At 38.7% G+C, this 21,759-nt stretch overlaps 1 pseudogene; it reads right to left on the bottom strand.

Moving 5' to 3' along the window:
• Nucleotides 1-2,129: 2,129 nt before the first annotated feature.
• On the bottom strand, nt 2,130-2,292 carry LOC150105071 (U2 spliceosomal RNA; annotated as a pseudogene).
• Nucleotides 2,293-21,759: the final 19,467 nt, after the last annotated feature.

Genomic DNA, 21,759 nt, shown 5'->3' with positions numbered 1-21,759 from the left:
TTTTTATGTAGATCCTATCCCCCTGTTCAATGGTAGGGTATTTTAATAAATGGGCTCTACATACTTTCTCTACCTCTCCATATTGTTGGAACTTTATTTTTTGCGTCATGTCTGACATTTCCGCAGGTAACTTTTTAAGATAAACGTACTTTAAACCTTGTCTTTCAAGTGGGGCTGGTTGGAAACGCTTTCCGTCAAGCAGGATGCCCTCCGTGACCAGTTTGTCTTTGGATGGATGGGACTTAACTGTCACTTCATAGAGCCCTTTGAGGTAATCCCAACAATTAATGTTTTTTATCTCTTCAAGTTGAACGACCTGAATGATGGCTTCTGCCAAAATAGTCGGCTCACAAATTTGGTTGAGGGTAAACCTTACGGTTAAATCCCTCTCTTTTTTTCTGCGTCGCCATTATACTGGGAAGGGAGGGCCTAACCCTATTCCCGCTCCCAAGTGTTTATTTTTGCCCCGGTCCGGGATTTGCTGTGGATCTGTGCTCGATATCAAGATTCTCTACGAAACCCACACTGATATCAAGCGTCTATGAACAGATACTACACTTTGCTCGTAGCTTTCAATTACGTTTGCGCTACTACTAGCCAAAAGGCAGAGAAGCGAAAGGATCTTCCACTAATATATTAATAATTTGTGAGTTCAACAAATCTTCATCATCGGCCTGTAGAGCAAGATAGGCTGAGAGTCAGCAGATAGTAGGAGAGGAAATAAAGATAGAGTGCATAGTGGTAGAGTAGGTTAAAGAGGCCTCAGTTGACCTGTTTTCCCCCCAGGGGCGTTTCTAAAACGGTCGTTGATTTTTCACTTTACAAAAAGGAAAAATCCTAAAAAGGAAACATGTAACAAAACAAACAAAAAAAAGTACAGAAAAAAGCAAAAATTGAAAGGTAAACTTAGAGGTGGAGGAAGGATCTGGCCCGAGTGATGCAGCTCACAAGGAACTGCCCCGCCGCGCTGTAAGCCTTCGCCGCTCGGGTTCTCAGGTCCTCCCCCACCTGCGGGAGCTAAAAACCAGTGAAACTGAATACAGAAATACACAAGGTGATTACTGTTCCTTTCTTTTGTTGTGGGCTGTTATGATTCTTTTGGCCACCTCACTTTCCTTGGCCATGTCTAGTTTGCAGAGAGCAATGTAGAACGCCGAAGCTGCCTCCTCGTCTAAATCCTGGGCTACCTCTACTTGCTCAGGGGTGATTTTGCTGATGTCATCAACGAAGAGGTCACCCCATTTTGCACTGACGATGTCGGGTCCATATTTCCCTGTGAGGAGGAGTTCAGGTTCTCCTACTTTATCTATTGCCTCTTTAAACTTTTCTGCCACCCCGGGCATAACTCTAAGGAGATGTTTTAGAGTCTCTCCTGCTTTTGCATGAGGGACTTCTGGGTGTTCGGTTTCAGATACTTTTGCTGTTTTGAGATTTGTCAGCTCTTCTTCCTGCGGACTTAATGGCCGTTTGGTGTTCGTCTCCATCTCTACTACAGCTTCTTCTACTGTATCTGAATTGGCGATGTCTATATTGGCAGTGGTAGCTTCGCTTTCGTCCGTGGGAGTTACCATGATGGTTTCTGCATTGTCAATCTCTTCTGTTGGGATCGTATGGCTGGTCTCTGCAATTCTGGTAGGTTTCCCTCCCTTACGGGACCTTTTCGTTGTCTTAGACATGGCGGCATGATCAGGAGTGGCCTCAAGAGGCGTAAACTCTTCCTGTATTGTGACCTTTTCATTAGTTGGTTTTGTTGATGATGTGACTGCACCACCCATCCTCTCTGCGAGGGTTCTGTATGGTCAGGTGTCGACTTTGTGGTCAGTGACCCCACATTTCAAACAAGCTGCCTCACATTTTTCTTGGTTGTGGCCAATATTCTTTGTTCTCGATATTTTTGGCCACTACCTGGTATCTTCCTCCCCCATAACGGGTAAATCCAAAAATGTTCTGTGCGCCGACGCAGTCTATGATAGCTTTCGCCATCGCCCTTGCCGGTATTGTGGCGTCAACCTCAATTCCGAGGGTACCCACACGCGGCAGAATGGAGGGCATGATCAGATGGGGGAGCCTAACTATTCCCACCACCGAGTGTTTGATATTTCCCCAGTCTGGGGTTTAGGAAGTTCTGCAAATTTCCCGTTGAATATCGTGAAACCCGATGGCACTCGTACCGATATTAACGGTTAAGAACAGAAACTGTACTTGTTACCCTGGAAGTCCTAAAAAGAACTTATATAAAAAGAACTTATATATACTACACACTTGATCTAAGCCAAAAGGCCGAGAGGCGATCACTAATATATTCGGTTTTGTATAATCGAACAGCTCAAAATCGATATTCGATTATTTTATTATAAAATCTTGATGCGAAAATTATACAGGTGTTTTCATTTATTTTTAGAATTTTAATAATTATTTAAAAATATTTTTTAAATAAATAAATATTTGAATGCAAGGATAAACTTACATACCTTTTTATAAATATTAATTTATATTATGGAAACAGAAATACTATGGACACTCAGATTATATTAACTCAAATTATCTCAATGTAAGTTTTTCGTCTGATACGTAACTATTCGATAAATTAAGGCTTATTGTCGTTTCATCTGCAGTTACTATAAGTTTTATTTAAACCCCTTATCATGTGTATCCTTTGAACCCGTGCCGGACAAGACGTTAAGTATCAATAGCCAACCTGTAATGAAAAGAATGTTCATAAAAAGAATCAATAATGTAGATTTCTAATCACACATTAGTATTATTTGTATCACTTCCGGTATTGTCGCAAAACGGAAATTATGTTGCCTTTACATATTGCAATCACTTGGCGAGCAAAATATTTGAATAACGGGGGAAGTATACGAATGAAGCAAACTACTGACATGGATTTAAGCGCCAAGCCAGAAAGAAAGAAATCTACAAAGACTGTTCCGTCTCTTCCGAAATCCATATATTCACGTTGTTGAGAACGACACTGAGAGCCTATGTATAGTATGTAGATTTGCACACGTCAAAACGAGATGTGCCACACTTGTTTGCGATTTTGTAAGGAGCAAATAATTCTAGTCAGATGCAAGAATTTTTCTTGTCGTTAAACTTTTATCAATTCAGCTATTTGCATCTGTTTCGTCCTTTAATAAAGGCGGCCAAGTTTAAATGTGCTATTTAAGGCATGGTCGATAGGTAAACGCACTTCAGTTAATATTCTATCAAGCTGATGCAACCACAGTTTGAAATATTTCAGGCGTGAGAGGAAGAAATGTAGGGATTTCTTTGATAACTGGGTTTAGCCAACAGAGAAAGCTAATAAGTGAAATAAATAAATAATTAAAAAAATAAAACAATTACTTTTCAAAATTAACACTCGATGGCGCAGCAGGCACACATAAGTAAATACTAGACAATAGTAGATGTCGTATTTATAAGATTGTAAACTGAAACATTATTATTACCTTAATGACTTAAAAAGGTTTCAACTTGAATATATTTCCATAAAAAATTGTAGTACAATATTATACTTTGATTAAAATGAAAATCTCTGAAAGTACGCTTAGATATATGGGTTAAAAATAATAATACTTACCATTTTGCTTTTATATAAATAACATAAATTTGTACAAAACAAATATTTGAAAATAAATTCATCTGTGTAGAAAAGAAAATGGAACACGGTCTAAAATAAATTATTTTTGGATAAAAAAATATCACTACTTGTGATATGAAAAAAAAACATATATACATATATATATTGTGAGTTCAACAAATTTCATCTTCGGCCTGTCGAGTAAGAAAGGCTGAGAGTCAGCAGATAGTAGGAGAGGAAATAAAGATAGAGTGCATAGTGGTAGAGTAGGTAAAAAAGGCCTCAGTTGACCTGTTTTAGCTGTTTGCCTCCCAGGGGCGAGTCTAAAACGGTCGTTGATTTTTCACTTTAGAAGAAAAGGAAAAATCCTAAAAAGGAAACATGTAACAAAAACAAAAACATGAAGTACAGAGAAAACAAAAACTATAGATAGGACTAGAAACTGAAAAAGAAAGGTGGGGGGAAGGGTCTGGCCTGAGTGATGCAGCTCTCAAGTAGCTGCACCCGCCTCGTTGTAGGAATTCGCTGCTCAGGTTCTCAGGCCCTCCCCCACCAGTGGGAACTATAGAACATTATAGCTCTGGACAGGAAAACTAAGGGATGGTTATTGTGACTGTCGTTTGTTATGGGCTGTCATTATTCTTTGAGCCACCTCGCTTCCCTTGGCCATGTCTAATTTGGAGAGAGCTATGAAGAACGCCGATGCCGCCTCGTCGTCTATGTCCAGGGCTACCTGTACTTGCTCAGGGGTGATTTTGCTGATGTCTTCAACAAATAGTTCACCCCATTTTGCACTAACTACATTGGGACCATATTTCCCAGTGAGGAGGAGCTCAGGTTCCCCTATTCTCACTATTGCATTTTTAAATTTCTCTGCCACCCAACGGATACCGTTAACTAGATGCTTTAGAGTCTCGACTGCTTTTTCATCTCCTTTTCCTCTGGGCCGAGTGGTTGTTTGAAGGTGGTGCTGTTTGCCTCCATATTTTCTTCTTCTCCTGCGATTTCAGCATGTCTCGCTTCTTATCTTTCTCAGGTTTGGATTCTATGGCAGCAATTTTTTTCTTATTGCTCTATTTAGGTGGTGTGATGGTATGGCTTTCTGCTGCAGCCTTCAAGTTTGGAGAATCTTTCTTTTCTATATTGCTAGTATTGCCTGGCGGTGTTGTTGTGATGGCACCTCCCATCCTTTCTGCCAGGGTTCTTGATGGGCAGGTGTCCACTTTGTGGTCTGTGGCACCATATTTTAGTCAGGCTGCCTCACACTTATCCAGGTTGTGGCCTGCCTTGAGGCAGTTTTTACACTTCGTTTTCAGGCAGTCGGCCCCAAGGTGGGTGAAGGCTCCACGTCGGAAACGTTTCTTTTCTATACTTCACCCAAGGTGGGTGAATATTTCAATACTTCACCCAAGGTGGGTGAAGGCTCCACGTCGGAAACGTTGTTTCTTTACACCAGGGTAATTAATCATTACTCTGGCAGATCCAATGACAATACTAGCAATATATTTCTTTTCTATATTGCTAGTATTGCCTGGCGGTGTTGTTGTGATGGCACCTCCCATCCTTTCTGCCAGGGTTCTTGATGGGCAGGTGTCCACTTTGTGGTCTGTGGCACCATATTTTAGTCAGGCTGCCTCACACTCATACAGGTTGTGGCCTGCCTTGAGGCAGTTTTTACACTTCGTTTTCAGGCAGTCGGCCCCAAGGTGGGTGAAGGCTCCACGTCGGAAACGTTGTTTCTTTACACCAGGGTAATTAATCATTACTCTGGCAGATCCAATGACAATAAAGTTGGGAACTGGCGTTTACATGTCTAGGGAGATGTATACTTCGCCTGACTTCCATGTGGGATTTTCTGCATCAGCTATTTTAAACCTGGTTTTACTCCATTTCCCAAGTAAGCAAAGACAAATATTTACCCATAATGCAAAGCAGATCTCCTGGAGGAGATGTATGATGCTTTGTATTAAAAGGCTAGAGATGTGCTTTGCATTATGGGTAAATATTAAGATTAGTGATCAGAGCTTATTCTACTTTTACAATGAGTTACCTTGGTCTTGCACTACCTGCAGGGTCAGCTAGACTTGCATTACGTGCAGGCGCAAACTTGACTTATTTGTCTGTTTGCTTACTTGGGAAATGGAGTAAAACCATGTTTAAAATAGTTTGGTATCTTTGACATTTATTATACCCAAGCTAAAATACTTTCTATATTTACACCTCCTCCTGAGATTTTTATTTAATAAGGTTAAAACACCTTACGGTAACTTGTTCTAGTAAAATACTTATAAGCTCTGTATTATTAAAATCTTGGTAGGATTCATTCAATCCAATACCCTTGGAGGGTAATGGATGGCAATGATGTAGCCAGTGAAGTTCTAACTGAGGCTCGGCTATTGCTTGTTACCCTCCTGCCATGATCAGAACTTTAATTGCTCAATAACAACTTATCCCTACACTGTCCTCTACAGATAACGGGGAATATGAAAAGCATTCTTGCTTCGCCCCTTTAAGCCAGTCCTTATAAGGATTATAAATCTTGGTATTCCTCAAAAACATCAAATATCAATACCAGCTGGAGACTGAAATATGAAGATCATACTTCACAGGATCATTTCTGAGTTTTTAGTTATGGTTTCATTCAGTACAGACGTGTTTATCAGCGCTCCTTGTAGTATTACAGCAGTGATTAAGTTTTGTTTTTAATGATTAGTTCAGAGCTCCTTTCAACATTAAAATTAAAATAGTGATTATTTGATGCGCCAACAGCGTGCTCGATCATCAGAGTAGGTAAGACTTTTTATTTTCATATTCAAAAACATTTTCCAGGCCCTATCCTGTTCCCCGCCCAGTGCAGCTCGGTGGTTGAAGGGAGAAGGCAGGTCCTTCCCCCGCTTCAAGTCTAGATTTAATTATGGATTCACCATATGAGGATCTCTCCTTCAAATAACATCTAGCTATCTTTCGGCAAATTGGTAACATCTTACACACAAAATGGCCAGGAAAGGTAGAAGTTCATCAGATTATGGAGGTCGAGACAGTAGACCCTCAAACCTCCGAACTTTCTCCTCGCCCTACACATGACAGCCTCAATTCCTCCGCTATAACAAATGACATAGATTCTAATGATTACCAGGAAGTCAGCAGAAAGAAGAGAAAGAAAGAGTCTCTTGCTGCAGAACCAGAATTTGCACCTCAAATGGACACATCAGCACAATCTAGTGCAAGAACGGAGAAAAATATACCGACACAGCCCAAGAGAGAAGATCCCACCAGTAGTCTTGCGATCTAAGGAAAACATGGTCGTTGCTTGCAGAGACGATGAAGAAAAATAAAATCAAGTTCTCATCAGCCAAAAACACAGATTACGGAGTCCGCATACAGCCTGAAGGAACAACGGACTACTGCCAGCTCACCAGACTTATGGACGATCATAAATCTCCATACCATACTTACCAACTTAAAAGTGAAAAGAACCTCAAGGTAGTGATCAGAGGATTGGTAGAAAACATAACATCAGAAGAAATAGCTACTGACCTTAGATTACAAGGCTTGGAGCCGATCAAGATTTCTCGAATGTATCGAGCAGACAAGCGCCCCATGCCTCTGGTCTTAGTAGATATCAGTAAATATCAGATAGAAATTTATGATCTTAAAATAGTCTGCAACTTGGTCATCAAGACCGAGCCACTAAGAAGAAAGGCATCGGTTGGTCAATGCCATCGCTGCCAAAAATTTAGGCATGCGCAAATGTTATGCAGAGCAGACTACAAGTGTATGAAATGCGGTGGCAACCATCCCTAGCACACTTGCGTCAAGCCAAAGACCACACCTGCTAAATGTGCGAACTGCAGTGGCCCACATCCTGCAAATTACAAGGGTTGTTCTCTCCACCCATCCACCCTTCAAAAGCCTAGACAGGAGTTAACCCAGCCAACTCAGAAAATATTGTGAGATCTGTGCCTGAAATCAAAGCGCGAAAAGTTACACCAGATAAATCTTATGCTTCCGTGGTTTCCTCGAGTAACACTAAGGTACTCCCTGCAACTAGCAGTCAAAATTCTTCAGCAATACTCGCTGCCTCACTTGGGGAGATGCTAATGGCCTTCAGCAAAACAAATCCAAGCCAGGCTGACACCAACAAATTCCTTAGGAATACTCAAGTCATTTTCTCCATGATTAATGACTAATCCGACTTCAACATCAAATTCTATGCAGATAATATTCTGGAATGCAAACGGTCTCAACAGCAAAATTTTGGAATTACAGGAACTTACAGATCATTTGCAAATTGATATTCTCCTCATTAACGAGACTCACCTACGTCCCTGCGATAATCCCAAACTCAGAAACTACTCGTTACTTAGAAATGACAGACTTAATGCCAGAGGTGGAGGCACTGCCATCTTTGTCAGAAGAAACATTCGCTATAATGAGATTAAGAAGATTAATACATCTAACCTCGAGGAGACAGGCATAGAAATTCATACCAACAATGCAGGCAGCTTAAGGATTTATTCTGTATACAACCCCCCTGGCAAACCTCTACTCCCCTCTGATCTCTCTCAGCTACTAGATACAAATGAAGCAATAATTATAGCAGGAGATCTTAATTCCAAGCATCCTTTATGGAACAGCAAAAGTTTTAACAACAACGGAATGATCCTCTACAATTTTGCCTTGAAGAGAAATATTGTTATTGCAGGCCCAATTGAGCCAACACACTACGGAGCGATCGGCAGACCTGATATTTTGGATATTGCTATTTTTAACAATATTTCTCATCAATTCCGACTTCAAGTGGTTGACGAGCTAAGCTCAAATCACAATCCAGTACTCTTAAGTTTAGGAGAGGAGCCTGAGCTCATTCCCAGCCAATCCCACACAAACTTTACAAAATTCAAGACTAAAATGAACACTATCATGGACTCAGTACCTACTATTTCCACCCGTGAAGAAATTGACGCGGCAGTCAACAATCTTGAATGTAAAATACATGCTGGCTTATCCGCAGCTTGCTCTACTTCCACCTCAGCTCAAGTTAACTTACTTCCTGCAGAAATCCTGGCTCTGATCAGGAACAAAAATAGGCTCAGACGCCACTATCACATCACGCTATCTCCGCAAGACAGTCGAGAACTAAATAGAGCGTCCAACCTAGTCCGTTACGCTTTAAAAGATCACAAAAACCTGCAATGGGAAAGAAAACTCTGTTCTCTGAAAACTGAAGATAATTCTCTGTGGAAGTTGACTAAAGCTCTCCATACAGATCGCTCTAACATCCAGCCCATTCACGGAGAAAGAGGTCTTGTTTACAGAGATAACGAAAAAGCAGAAGCTCTCGTTCAGGCTCTCCAACTTCAGTGCCGTCCTAATTATGCACAAGCGGATCTAGTCTTCATAGAAAAAATACATCGTAGGGTACGCTCTGTGCTGCGACAACCTTGTAGCTGTGAAAATATCTGCCCCACCTCACCTAAAGAGGTCTATTCAATCATTAAGAAGCTTAAAAACAAAAAAGCCCCTGGTCCAGACGAAATTACCAACAAAACAATTAACGCCCTCCCACACAAAGCTGTCATGCATTTAGTAGCCATTATTAATGTAATTCTGAGAATTAATTATTTCCCCTCAAGATGGAAACAAGCCGATATTTTCCTTATTCTCAAGCATGGTAAAGCACCTCAGATGCCACAGAGCTATAGACCTATCAGTCTTCTATCATGCCTAGGAAAAATAGCAGAAAGAGTCATTGTCAACCGACTTAATGAGGAGGTGAATAAAAGTAACATAATTCCGAAAGAACAATTTGGTTTCCGTACTGGACATAGCACTACACAGCAAATTCACCGACTGATTGAGTTCATCACTACAGGCTTTAACTGGAAACAGCACACAGGAGCTATCTTTTTATAGATGTTGCAAAAGCTTTCGATAAGGTGTGGCACAAAGATTTCATCTATAAATTAATTGCAGCCAACATCCCTCTTTTTCTTACCAAAATTATTGACTCCTTTCTACAAGACCGTAAAATCCAGGTCAAGTTGCGTGGAATTCGATCCTCATTGAAAAAAATCACTGCTGGTGTCCCTGAAGGCTCACTGCTGTTTCTGATGTTCCTAGCACATCACTAACCACTATAGCTAGTTATGCAGATGATATGGCAATTCTTAGCAGATCTCTCAGGTCTAATATAGCTACTCAGCGATTACAAACTGCAGCAACAAATTTAGAGGACTGTTTCAAAAAATGGAGAATATCTGTAAATGCCGATAAACGCACTGCCATTCTATTCACAAGAAGACAAGCATCTCACTTTGGAGAAGTTAAACTTTTTAACACAGCCATCCCATGGAGATCTAGCACCAAATATCTAGGCATTCAACTTCATAACCATTTAAACTTTAACTCCCACATAGTTTATACATGCAAAAAAGCAAACTCTGCAATTGTACAACTCTATTCTCTCCTCAATAGAAGAAGTCAAGTCAGCAATGATAACAAACTACGGATCTACAAAACAATTATCAGACCATCGTTAACTTACGGATCGCCAGCCTGGGGTCACACTTCCCCCACTAACATCAAAAAGCTACAAGTTATACAAAACAAGTGCCTCCGTATGATCTTCAACGCTCCGTGGTTTGTCAGAAATGCTCTCTTACATCGCGATGCCGATATTCCCACTTTCCTCCATAACAGTGCTGCTGCTTATTTTGCCAAAGCAGCTGTTCATCCAAATCAACTCATTCAAGAGTCATCTAATTATGACGAACACGATAAGTGGAAACATAAGCGCCCGAAAGCTGCTTTGCTTATCGATTCTAGTACCTCCGTACAATCCTAAATAGGGTGAGCCAGGTGCTCGCTAACATTTACTACACGACTATTTCATACCGATTAAGGGATCGAAGTCCACGGGACTGTAATCCATCAAGCCATATCAGGTTATCGAAAACCTGAGGCGAAAGATTATCACGTACTATGAAGGGAAACCTCAGCTTCTTTCTGAGAGAACTTCCTTCAAGATCAAAGTTTCTCCAGCGCCAGGTAAGGCGAAAGATTATCACGTACAATGAAGGGAAAGAAGCAACTTATTTTCTAGCCTAGTGGAAGCTAGGCTAGAAATACCAACATTTAGTAATACAGAGCTTATAAGCATTTTACCAGAACAAGTTGCCATAAGGTGTTTTAACCTTATTAAATAAAAATCTCTGGAGGAGATATAAATGTAGAAAGTATTTTACCTTGTGTATAATAAATGTTAAAAATACCAAGCAATTTTAAACCTGGTTTTAACATTTATTATACCCAAGGTAAAATACTTTCTACATTTATATCTCCTCCAGAGATTTTTATTTAATAAGGTTAAAACACCTTATGGCAACTTGTTCTGGTAAAATACTTATAAGCTCTGAATTACTAAATCTTGGTATTTCTAGCCTAGGTCCCACTAATGGGACCTCAATAAAGGTCGAAACCGGTCTGGGTGGTGGCCTCTTGCCTTTAATACAAAACATCATACACCCCCTTCTTGGAGATGTGTTTTGGCATTAAGGGTAAATATTAAGATTAGTGATCAGAGCTTATGCCACCTTTACTACGAGTTACCTTGGTCTTGCACTACCTGTAGGATCAGCTAGACTTGCATTACTTGCAGGCACAAACTTGACTAGTTTGTCTGTTTGCTTACTTGGGAAATGGAGTAAAACCAAGTTTAAAATTGCTTGGAATTTTTAACATATATATATATATATATATATATATATATATATATATATATATATATATATATATTTTTTTTTTTTTACTTATTATAATATAATTTAATATAATAACATTTTAATATACACAGATAATATAAATATATAATATAAAGATATTTTTATGAAAATATGCTTATAAACGTATTTTCATTTAATTCTAAACAATACTCTGCTCGAAATATTTCTTTCTTAAAATATTCAAAATATTTTTGAAAGCATTCAAAATGTTATTTATATTTATTATATTTATTATTCCGTGCAAATCTAGATTAATCACATACTAAGTGGTTTTCCAAGTCTGTCATAATTTCTCCGATTATATTTTCAATTTTCCACATCGCCGAAATAGCTGGTAACCTGTTACTGGTTTTTTTTTTCTTTTTTCCGACTGCTGTTATTACTCTTAAAAGAAAATAAATGGAAGAAGGTGAAAGAAGAAAATCACAATTACTACAACCAAGAGCTTTTCCCATCATCTAATTTCTTCCGATGCGCTTAAGAGTCTTGTATATCTGGTAAGAATGTTTCTTTGAGCATTCTTATGTATAACAAACGCATACATACAGTCTCATTGATTACATTACATTTACATACAGCCTCATATACATCCCTGCAGTAATCTGGGTTGTCGCTAGCGCCACCTAACGAGTTATTATAATAGCTATCATATTACTTTCAGTATACTGAAGCCATAAGAACATGTTCCTACCTTATCCTACCATGCTTTTTTATTGCCTATGCCAGATAATAAAAACAGAGAGAACATGGATGGATTAGTTGGCGGCTATTGATGTATCATAAAAACTCGGTTCCTCTTCTGATTTAGGCAGTTTAATTCACCCATTTCTTTTGAGCGTATTGTCTACTTTCATAGCATTTAATACATAATTATGATAACGTGTAAAGTTTCTGCACGGCATCTAACCTTCTGTAAATTGTTTTAAGACCAACTGAACTATTCCAATGTCTGTTAAAGATTATTATTAACATTAAACGTATCTGAAAGATAATCATCAATCTCACCAAACTCCAAAGATACGTATTAGATTGTATGCTTAAATAATAAACCTGTTTTCATGCTTTAAAAGTGGACAACAAATGCTTACTACTAAAACGATATAGAATGCAATCGTTAGTTCTCGATTCAAGTGATTCTTTTATTTTTTACACGAAACTATGGTAGAAACATGACACTGAGGTGATTCTAGCAGTGGTAAATATACTGGTTGAATAATTCGTACGCCAACCTTTAAAATTTTTGCAAACATATTGTTAAAAACGCGTGTCTGTCGTTTTCGTAAGATTGTCTCATAAATGCCGTTAAAAAATGGAAGTTCCTTTACGGACAAATTAATTAAAATGTCTTTCGAAAAAAAAAAAAACGAACTGACGTTTAGAATGTTTCTTTCTTGAATACTCCAGAAAACATTAATGCCAAGTAGGTTTTATAAGTTCCCTTTTTATACGCAGGAGTGTGCATGTTATTTCTTAGTCTTCTCTTGTTTGTACTACAGAAAAACAATAAATTTGTCTATTTACATTTTTAAATTTTCTTACTATTTGTGTTAATTGTTATTTATTCACACTTTGGTTGATTTACGATCGTGGATGAAATGAGTTAGCATTCTTAAGTTCCCAAACGTTTCTGTAAAAATGAATAAAAATAAATTATAATAAATACTTTGGCTGGAAAAGTTATTTAAATCACTTCTGAGAGTGGAAATTATCCGATTTTATGCTGGGAATCGAGGAGTTTTTTTCTTTTCGGAAATTCGAATTTTTCATTCACTAATCAAGCAAACCGCCGTGAAGTACAGACACACACGGCTAACCATTTCATCCGAAAAGTGTGGTTTTCAATGTCATTTTGGACTGGTTGTCGGGCTTAATGGACTGTGATACCGTAGGTAGGGGTGTTATCTGCTTTGTTAACTTCAGATGTTAACATCTGAAGTTATCTGTTAACATCTGAGTGTTAACAGATATTAACTTCTTTGCAAGAAGTGTGCATAAAAAAGTATTAGCCTGCCGAGTTCGAGAGTAAATGACGTAGTTACAGCAGAGCAACGTATTTATTTTCGAAACCTTCACAGTATTTAAAATATGATGTTGAATCGTGTCAAATATCGTGTATAATAATAATAATGTTTTTCTTTTAGTCGGAAAGGCTTGGATTATCATCCTGTATAAGGACGTGTGGAACCTTTCAGCTGAAGACAGATAACCAGTCTCATACAGAGGTGAACAGAGTTTTTTTTATATTATTTTTTAATTTTAATTATTAAAAATATTTTTCTATTTTTAACACAACTCATCCACGATGATACATAACAGATACCCTATATGCACGCATGTTTGTGATTGTCCTACCAACTCTATGTGGAAAGAGAATCTGCTACCCTACCACGTACTCCAGCAGAAGACCTCCCTCCCATAAACATATGAAGTGTGGTAATGACCATACAGCGTCCACTGAATAACTAATTAAATAGGAAAGGATAAGAAGACGAGGTGTTAGGTATGGAGATAAAAGAAATCACTTGATGGAAGAAGTGAAAAAATGGAAACTTCGTTAAGAAATTTAGAACAAGTTCAAGAACAAGAACAAGAAAACGATACGAAATCTCTTTACGTAGGGTTTGTAAAAACGAAGGTAATCAAAATATGAAAGAATAAGATTTAATAAAAATACAGTAAAAATATAATAAAATAAAAGCTTTGGACGTGATCTTTCAAATAGATAACACATGCCATCGTCTTGCTATGAACAAGACGATGGAATTTCAACAGAATAAAAGAGTCAACCTAAGCTAAGTCAATCTAACACACTTAAATGATACTCGCTTTAATCCGATTTCTATAAGAATGAAATTGTTTAAATATTATGGTGTCTTAGATAAAACTAATAACACTGACATTTATGTTTCTTAAAAAGTATAATTTCTCTAGGAATTACATTTTTGAAGTCTAATTCTAAAAATTATTATAGAAATAGATAAATCTTGCATTTGTTATACTTGAAGTGTTCGAACTATTTTTGTATGAAATGATGTTAACATGCGAAATAGTTTTAGCATTTCAAAACGTCACATTTCAATAGCATAAACAGCTTATAACATTTCAGAGTTGAAAGTCCGTCATTTACTAATATCACCTCGAGGATTTCCTATGTACCTTGAAAAGGGTGATTGTGATTCTCTACAGGACAAGCTTTTTGGACGAAATTAAATAACTTTATGTATCTGTAGGTGACAACGAGAATAGCCAAAATTTAGAAAGCAGGAAATTTAAAGTAGATCGTAATCTAAAATGGCATCCCTATCGCTGTACGTAGTTTGATATTCACTTTGCTGTTCTGCTGAAGAGCAATAATACACGGGGTTGGGTTGGATATTTGGAATTATGACTGATGTACTGGAGAAAGTTGGCAAAGCTAAAGACGAGTACATCATGCACGTAAATAATGTGGGATCTTCTGCATGATTTCCATATTTTGTTGGATCAAACACAGGAATATCCGGAGAAAAAATTCTTCTATCTCTGTAGGAGATTAGCTAACTCACCTTCAACTGAAAAGTCCTTATAGAGGTTCTTCGCATCGTAGAAGAATTCAAACCCAGGCTTTTTCGACTCAGGGCATCGTCGATATGAACTGGCTTCCGGATTTTCGTTGTGTTGTTGCAAATAATTCTCTCTGTTGTGTGATAACGAGTTTTCGTGGGCTTCCAAGGAGCCATGAACCCATTGTTCAAATATTTTGTTTAAAAATGCAAGAAGTAGAGGATGCTCCCGAATTAAGTGTTTCCTACAAAGTCACAGCATTTTATGAAAGTACCGTGGTGAGAATGGACTCCTTTTGCGTGTTAAAAGCAAACAGCTCTACTTTAGATCATAAAAAGTTTGAAAGAAGAATTGTAATGGAAGAATTGTTTGTAGATTAATGAGCGGAATGAGGCAGCACTGCAGAAGTGGGGAAAAGGATCTTTGGGTGGCAGGAGAGCTCTCCACATTGCTTCATAAGACATTGGAAATGCGCTTTCGAAAAGTACACAAAGGGTGGTTGAACTTGAATGAAAATCGTTACTTGCTAGTTTCATGTAATCGGAAGTTTGTCATCCAGACTACTCAAACAGCGACTGAACGAAATGCAAACAAGCAACGGACTAAATATAAACTCTCTCTATCTCTCTCTCAAGTATATCTAAAAGAGGAATAAATAATGTTATTGATAACATTGCATGATTATATCAAGCGTTTATAATCTATATTTATAATTTACTATCACTGGATAGTAAATAGAAAATAAAACAATATCACTGGAATTTTTTAAAAAATTAACAGGGATCCAGGTAAATAGAATTTCGTCCTCACTTACATACTTACAACACGCGAAAATTCAACTTTTATTCTTGTGTAACATACAGTATGCACACTGTGATGTCAATTAGCATTAAGAAACACGAGATCGATACGCTGTCTGCTGTTATCTCATCTTTAGTATAACACACGGAAAGCAAAGGCTAAACATCTGTCTTCTACCTGGATGTAAGGTTATACATGTATATACTATGATGTCAAAAGTATTGAAACATCCCAGTGGAGGCAAACATAATGGAAACGCTTTCCATTAAAAAACATGAAACTCGGACAATTTCTAACGGACTCGTAAAGATTTAATATTCGATTGGATGACGTGTGAGAAATAGTCGCTGAGGGCCAACTTCACAAGAGTCCAAGACATTTCTTCATGAAGAAGTTAATTTCCCACGAAACTCATCAGATGTAACCGAAATATAAAAGTCATCAAAGTGAAAAAGATAACCAATTATCATTTCTGGACACTTTCATTAAGAAGTTTCCGAATGGTGGTATCAACTTCTCCGTTTACTGCAATAGCATGTTATTTACATTTAACTTCCTGCAACCACATTTCTCAGAATTATGTAATCTTATTATATATTCATTTTTTCTTATTATTTAAAATTTTGTGTAACTATTTTCATATTATAAGTTAAAATACAATTGTTAAAAATGAAAATTGGCAGATATTAGATATTTGATGTTATTCTTCTACAAATGCCTGTCACAAAAGACAGAATAACATGTTTAAATAGAGATAATAATCAGATCAAGATGCCAATACAGCTATGGGTGCGGATGGTATATTAGCTCCATTATTACGAGAATGCACTAGGGAATTGGTAATCCCTATGACTAGAACTCAGAGAGAGTTCTAAGGGAATGGAAGAAGGTACCATTTGTTCCACTGTATAAAGGTGGTTCTCCAAGACCGAAGTAGCTAATTTTTAAATCCTAGGAAGTAAAGTAGCTTCTAAGATTTAATGAAATTAATTCCTAGAAGATTTATTTCTATAGAAATGGAGGATATTATAAATACATCATTCTTTCATAGCAAAATAATTGAATTTCGCACTTGAAATTGAATCTGAGAGCGATCGAATCAATTTTGAAACTTTTTCTAATGGATTTATGCCATCGATTGCTTACCATATCACTTCCGACTAATCTCTTCCAACTAAACGGCAAGGTCAGTCGATTTATCCAGAAACAGCTATTTATTTATACAAATGGAATTAAATATAAATAGTAATGCTGATTTTTTTAAAAAAATTAAATATATCTTTTAAAAATTAAAATTTTAAGAAATCTTTAAAACACCAATTTTATATATTTATATATCAAATAAAAAAAAAAAAAGGGAGAAAAGTTGCTAGTTAATAGGAGAGTGTTTTACAAGATCGCGTCTCGCGTGTTAGTGTTTCGTGTTGTGTATTTTTGATGGTGAATTGTATGATATATATAGAGGTAAGCGTTCTTCATTTTCTGAAATTTCATATGCTATTGATTTGTACATTTAGTTAATCGCTCGATATTGCTGGCAATCCTTTCCATCTGCAATATCCTCTACAAAAGTTCTGCTGGCAGGTCTCAAGACCTGCTGGATTTCTAATTGCGATCATAAGCAATTTTCCAATCACTACCTACTAGATATAACAACAAATAAAGCAGACATGGATAATATTACTGATCTGCTAGAGCATCTAAACAAAGAACAAGCATTAAAATTGTTTAAATTACTGCTTAAAAAATTTGACACTGAATGGCCAGGTTTCCTAAACCTGTACACACAACCGGAAGAATCCGATGATATGGACGGCGAAGTGGAAGAGATCAATGACACATCCATCTCCCTGCCCGAGAGCCCCAGTCAGACGGTCTTCACAGGAGAACAGACGGGAAAGAGACGGCGAATCTAGGAAGATCATGTAGAAAACGAAACTACCTCACAAACAGTCCCGGAAAAAAGGGAAAAGGTCCCTCCGGTAATTCTCCGTGAAAAGGAAAAATGGACCACAGTTGCAAGAAACCTAAGAGAACATCAAATTGGATACTCCTGTGCCAAAAACACCGACGAAGGTGTAAAAATTCAACCAAAAACAGTGACAGACTACAGAGGAATAACAAAAATGATGGATAACAACAAACTACAGTACCACACCTTCGCACTAAGCAGCGAAAGAAATCTAAAGGTTGTACTGCGAGGTGTCACAGAAGGCATTACCTCCGAGGAGATCGCGGCTGACCTTACCCAGCAGGGCCTATCACCTATCAAAGTCAGCCGGATGTACAGATCCGATAAACAACCAATGCCATTAGTATTGGTTGAGATACAGAACACTCAAAGACAAATTTATGACATAACTGCAGTCTGTGGACTTAAAATATCAACAGAGCCACTCAGGAAAAGGGCATCAGCAGGGCAATGCCATCGTTGCCAAAAGTTTGGCCATGCCCAAAGACTCTGTAAAGCCGAGTTCAGATGCCTGAAGTGTGGCGAGAAGCATCAAACCATTACATACACAAAAGCAAGAACCACACCAGCCAAATGTGCCAACTGTGGAGGTCCCCACCCAGCAAACTATAAAGGATGCAGCCACCATCCCAGAAATCACGGAACTACAAGACCCGTCCAACCTCCCCCTATCTGGACCACCAATCAAAGCATCTCTGCTGCACAGTCATCAAACCATCAAAACCCAAGCCATAAAAGTCAGGAAAGGGCTCAACCTTCCCCAAAGACCTATGCTGAAGCAGCCCGCCCAAAGGAAACAATACAAAGCAATCAAATAGGCTCCAACATCACAGCAATACTGACTTCTTCGCTAGCCACTATGCTCCAGGAATTCAGCAGAACAAACTCAACTCCATCCTCCACAAAGAGATTCCAGCAAGGAACCCATTCCATACTCACAGCACTCAACTATGAATAAAACAAAAGTAAAACCTAACTCGCTTCTAATTGCAGCCTGGAATGCCAATGGCCTCACCAACAAAACATTAGAACTACAGGAATTCGCACAATCCGGACATAATGCTGATCAACGAGACCCACCTAAGACTTGCCAACAACCCAAAAGTGAGAGGATACACAATATACCGAACGGATAGACTCAGCTCCAGAGGGGGAGGCACTGCCATCTACATCAAACCATACCTCCACCACAATGCCATATCCAACCCACAGACTGCAAACCTGGAAACCACAGGAATACAAGTCCACATAAACAATGCTGGAAGCCTCAAGATATTTGCTGCCTACAACTCACCAAGCAATCCTCTACTGACAACAGACCTGGATGCAGTCCTCGGCACCACAGACCCCACCATCATAGTAGGTGACTTGAACGCCAAACACACAGCATGGTTCAGCACCACCAACAACAGAAGTGGTCGCATACTACACAACTATTCAACACTTAACTCAGTTGTGATAGCAGGACCCACTGAGCACACTCATTACAGCCCTCATGGCAGATCAGATGTACTTGACATAGCTATCCTTAGAAACATCAGTTATCAATACAAACTAGAGACGCTCAATGAACTATCATCCGACCACAACCCAATCCTGATCAAACTTGGCACGCAAGACCAACTGGCCCACCAGCACACCTTCATATCGTGGGATAGGCTAGCTAAAATCCTACCAGAATACATTGGTCCTGTACCAATCATCCACAAAAAAGAAGACATAGATGAAGCAATAAGCAATTTAACAAGCCAAATTAAAAAAGCACTAGAAGCAGTCACCAAAACCACAACCAGCCACCCATCCGGTCGGCTCCCAGAAAACATAATGGACCTCATCAGAACAAAAAACAAAGCCAGGAAAAGATACCACAACACAAGAGCCCCACAGGACAAGAAAACTCTGAACAAGTTGAACAACCAAGTCAGAAAAGCACTTCAACTCCACAGGAACCAGGATTGGGACAATAAATTATCATTACTCAACCCAGAAGATCACACAATATGGAAATTTCTAAAGATTTTGCGCACTAAACACAATCCCCTACCGCCCATGCAAACTGCTCAAGGAACGGTGCACACGGATAAAGAAAAAGCAGAAGCAATAGCAGAAAACCTAGAAAAACAATGCAGCCCGTCATATGATAATATAAACATCACCCACATATATAAAGTCCACCAGAGGTCAAGCGTACCTTAAATCAGTCCGAAGACAAACCAGCCAGCATCACCCCCACTACTCCAGTTGAAATAACCAACATCATAAAACATCTAAACAACAAAAAAGCTCCAGGGCCAGATGGAATTACTAACAGAATCATCAAATTACTTCCTAGAAAGGCTATTATGCACCTGGTTAACATAACCAATGCAATATTGAGGATACAACACTTCCCCTCTGCATGGAAAACAGCAGATATCATACCAATAAAAAAGCCAGGAAACAATCCGCAACTCCCGCAAAGCTACCGTCCAATAAGCCTACTCTCCAACCTGGGAAAGATTGCTGAAAAAATTATCCTTTCAAGACTACAAGAAAAATCAGACCAATTAGGAATAATCCCAAACGAACAATTCGGCTTCCGCCGTATGCACAGCACAGTGCAACAAATACACAGAGTAGTGGAGCATATCACTCAAGGATACAACTGGAACCTTCACACAACTGCAGTTTTTCTGGATATTGCCAAGGCCTTTGACAAGGTATGGCATCAAGGATTACTCTATAAACTCATTCAGGCCAACATACCAACAAACCTTACCCGTCTAATAAAATCATACCTCACTGACAGATCCATGCAGATAAAAATAAATGGCACCATCTCAACTAGGCGCAAAATCCTGGCAGGAGTACCTCAGGGATCTCTTTTGGCTCCTTTACTTTTCACAATCTATGTGGCTGACATTCCACAGAACCTGAGGACTACCATCACAGCCCTATATGCAGACGACACAGCCATAATGACAAGATCTCTCCGCCCACACCTGGCCATCAGTCGTCTCCAGGATACTATCACAAAGCTAGAGAAATGGTTCTCCGACTGGAGGATACAAGTGAACCCCGTCAAAAGCTCAGCTATACTCTTCACCAGACGCAAAGCCTTCATCCAAGATGTTATTGAACTTCTCGGAAAAAAGATACCATGGCAGACAGAAGCCAAATACCTTGGAGTACAGCTAGACAAAAAGCTAAATTTCAACAGCCTTTTCAAGCTCATAGGCACAAAGACATCCAGAACCATAGCCCAACTCTATCCCCTGATCAATCGCAACAGCAAATTGGATAAACGCAACAAGCTGTTATTATATAAGATGGTAATTCGACCAGTAATCACATATGCATCCCCGGCATGGAGTCACACATCCAAATCTAACATCCAGAAACTACAGAGGATACAAAACAAATGCCTGCGGATGATCTTAGACGCCCCATGGTTCGTCAGAAACACGCAGATCCACAGAGAAACCGGAACCCCTGACATCCGTTCTCTCCTTCATGACCATGCCGAAAAGTTCTTCAGCAAGGCACATTCTCATCCTAATCCACTAATCAGACATGCTTCCAGTTATAGTGAACATGACTATCAAAAACACAAAAGACCCAAGGCAATACTGCTTTCAGCAGAACAGAGCTAACTCCATATTGACAAAGTGCGAGCATAAGTCTCACAACCTCCCCCATCAAGCTTCTCCACACAGATAAAGGGGAAAATAAAAAGCATTTTATGCTTCACCCAGCAAGCCAGTAACGTTGTTGTTGTTGTTGTTGCTAGTTAATAGGAAGATTATCATGCAACTTTCAGGTTTAAGGATGGCAATGCTGTAGCCAATGAAGATTTAACTGAGGCCCGGCAATTGCCGTTACCCCACCATGACCAGAGATTATAGCTAAATAAATATAACACCTCATCTACACATTTTCTTCAATCAGATAAAGAGTCAAGTACTCAGCCTACCCCCTCACCACCACCCAAAAAAGGTTCCTAACATTGAAATACGACATGTTTTTTTTTTTTATCTGTGTCGAGTTGAGTTCGTGTTAGCAATATAAATAGCGGTTAGTATGATCGCGACATG

The sequence above is a fragment of the Typopeltis vanoorti genome, chromosome 7 (genome assembly GCF_054136105.1).
Source record: "Typopeltis vanoorti isolate ZY-2024b chromosome 7, IOZ_Tvanoo_1.0, whole genome shotgun sequence".
Classification (NCBI taxonomy): Eukaryota; Metazoa; Arthropoda; class Arachnida; order Uropygi; family Thelyphonidae; genus Typopeltis; species Typopeltis vanoorti.
This window is presented reverse-complemented; position numbering and strand designations above follow the sequence as displayed.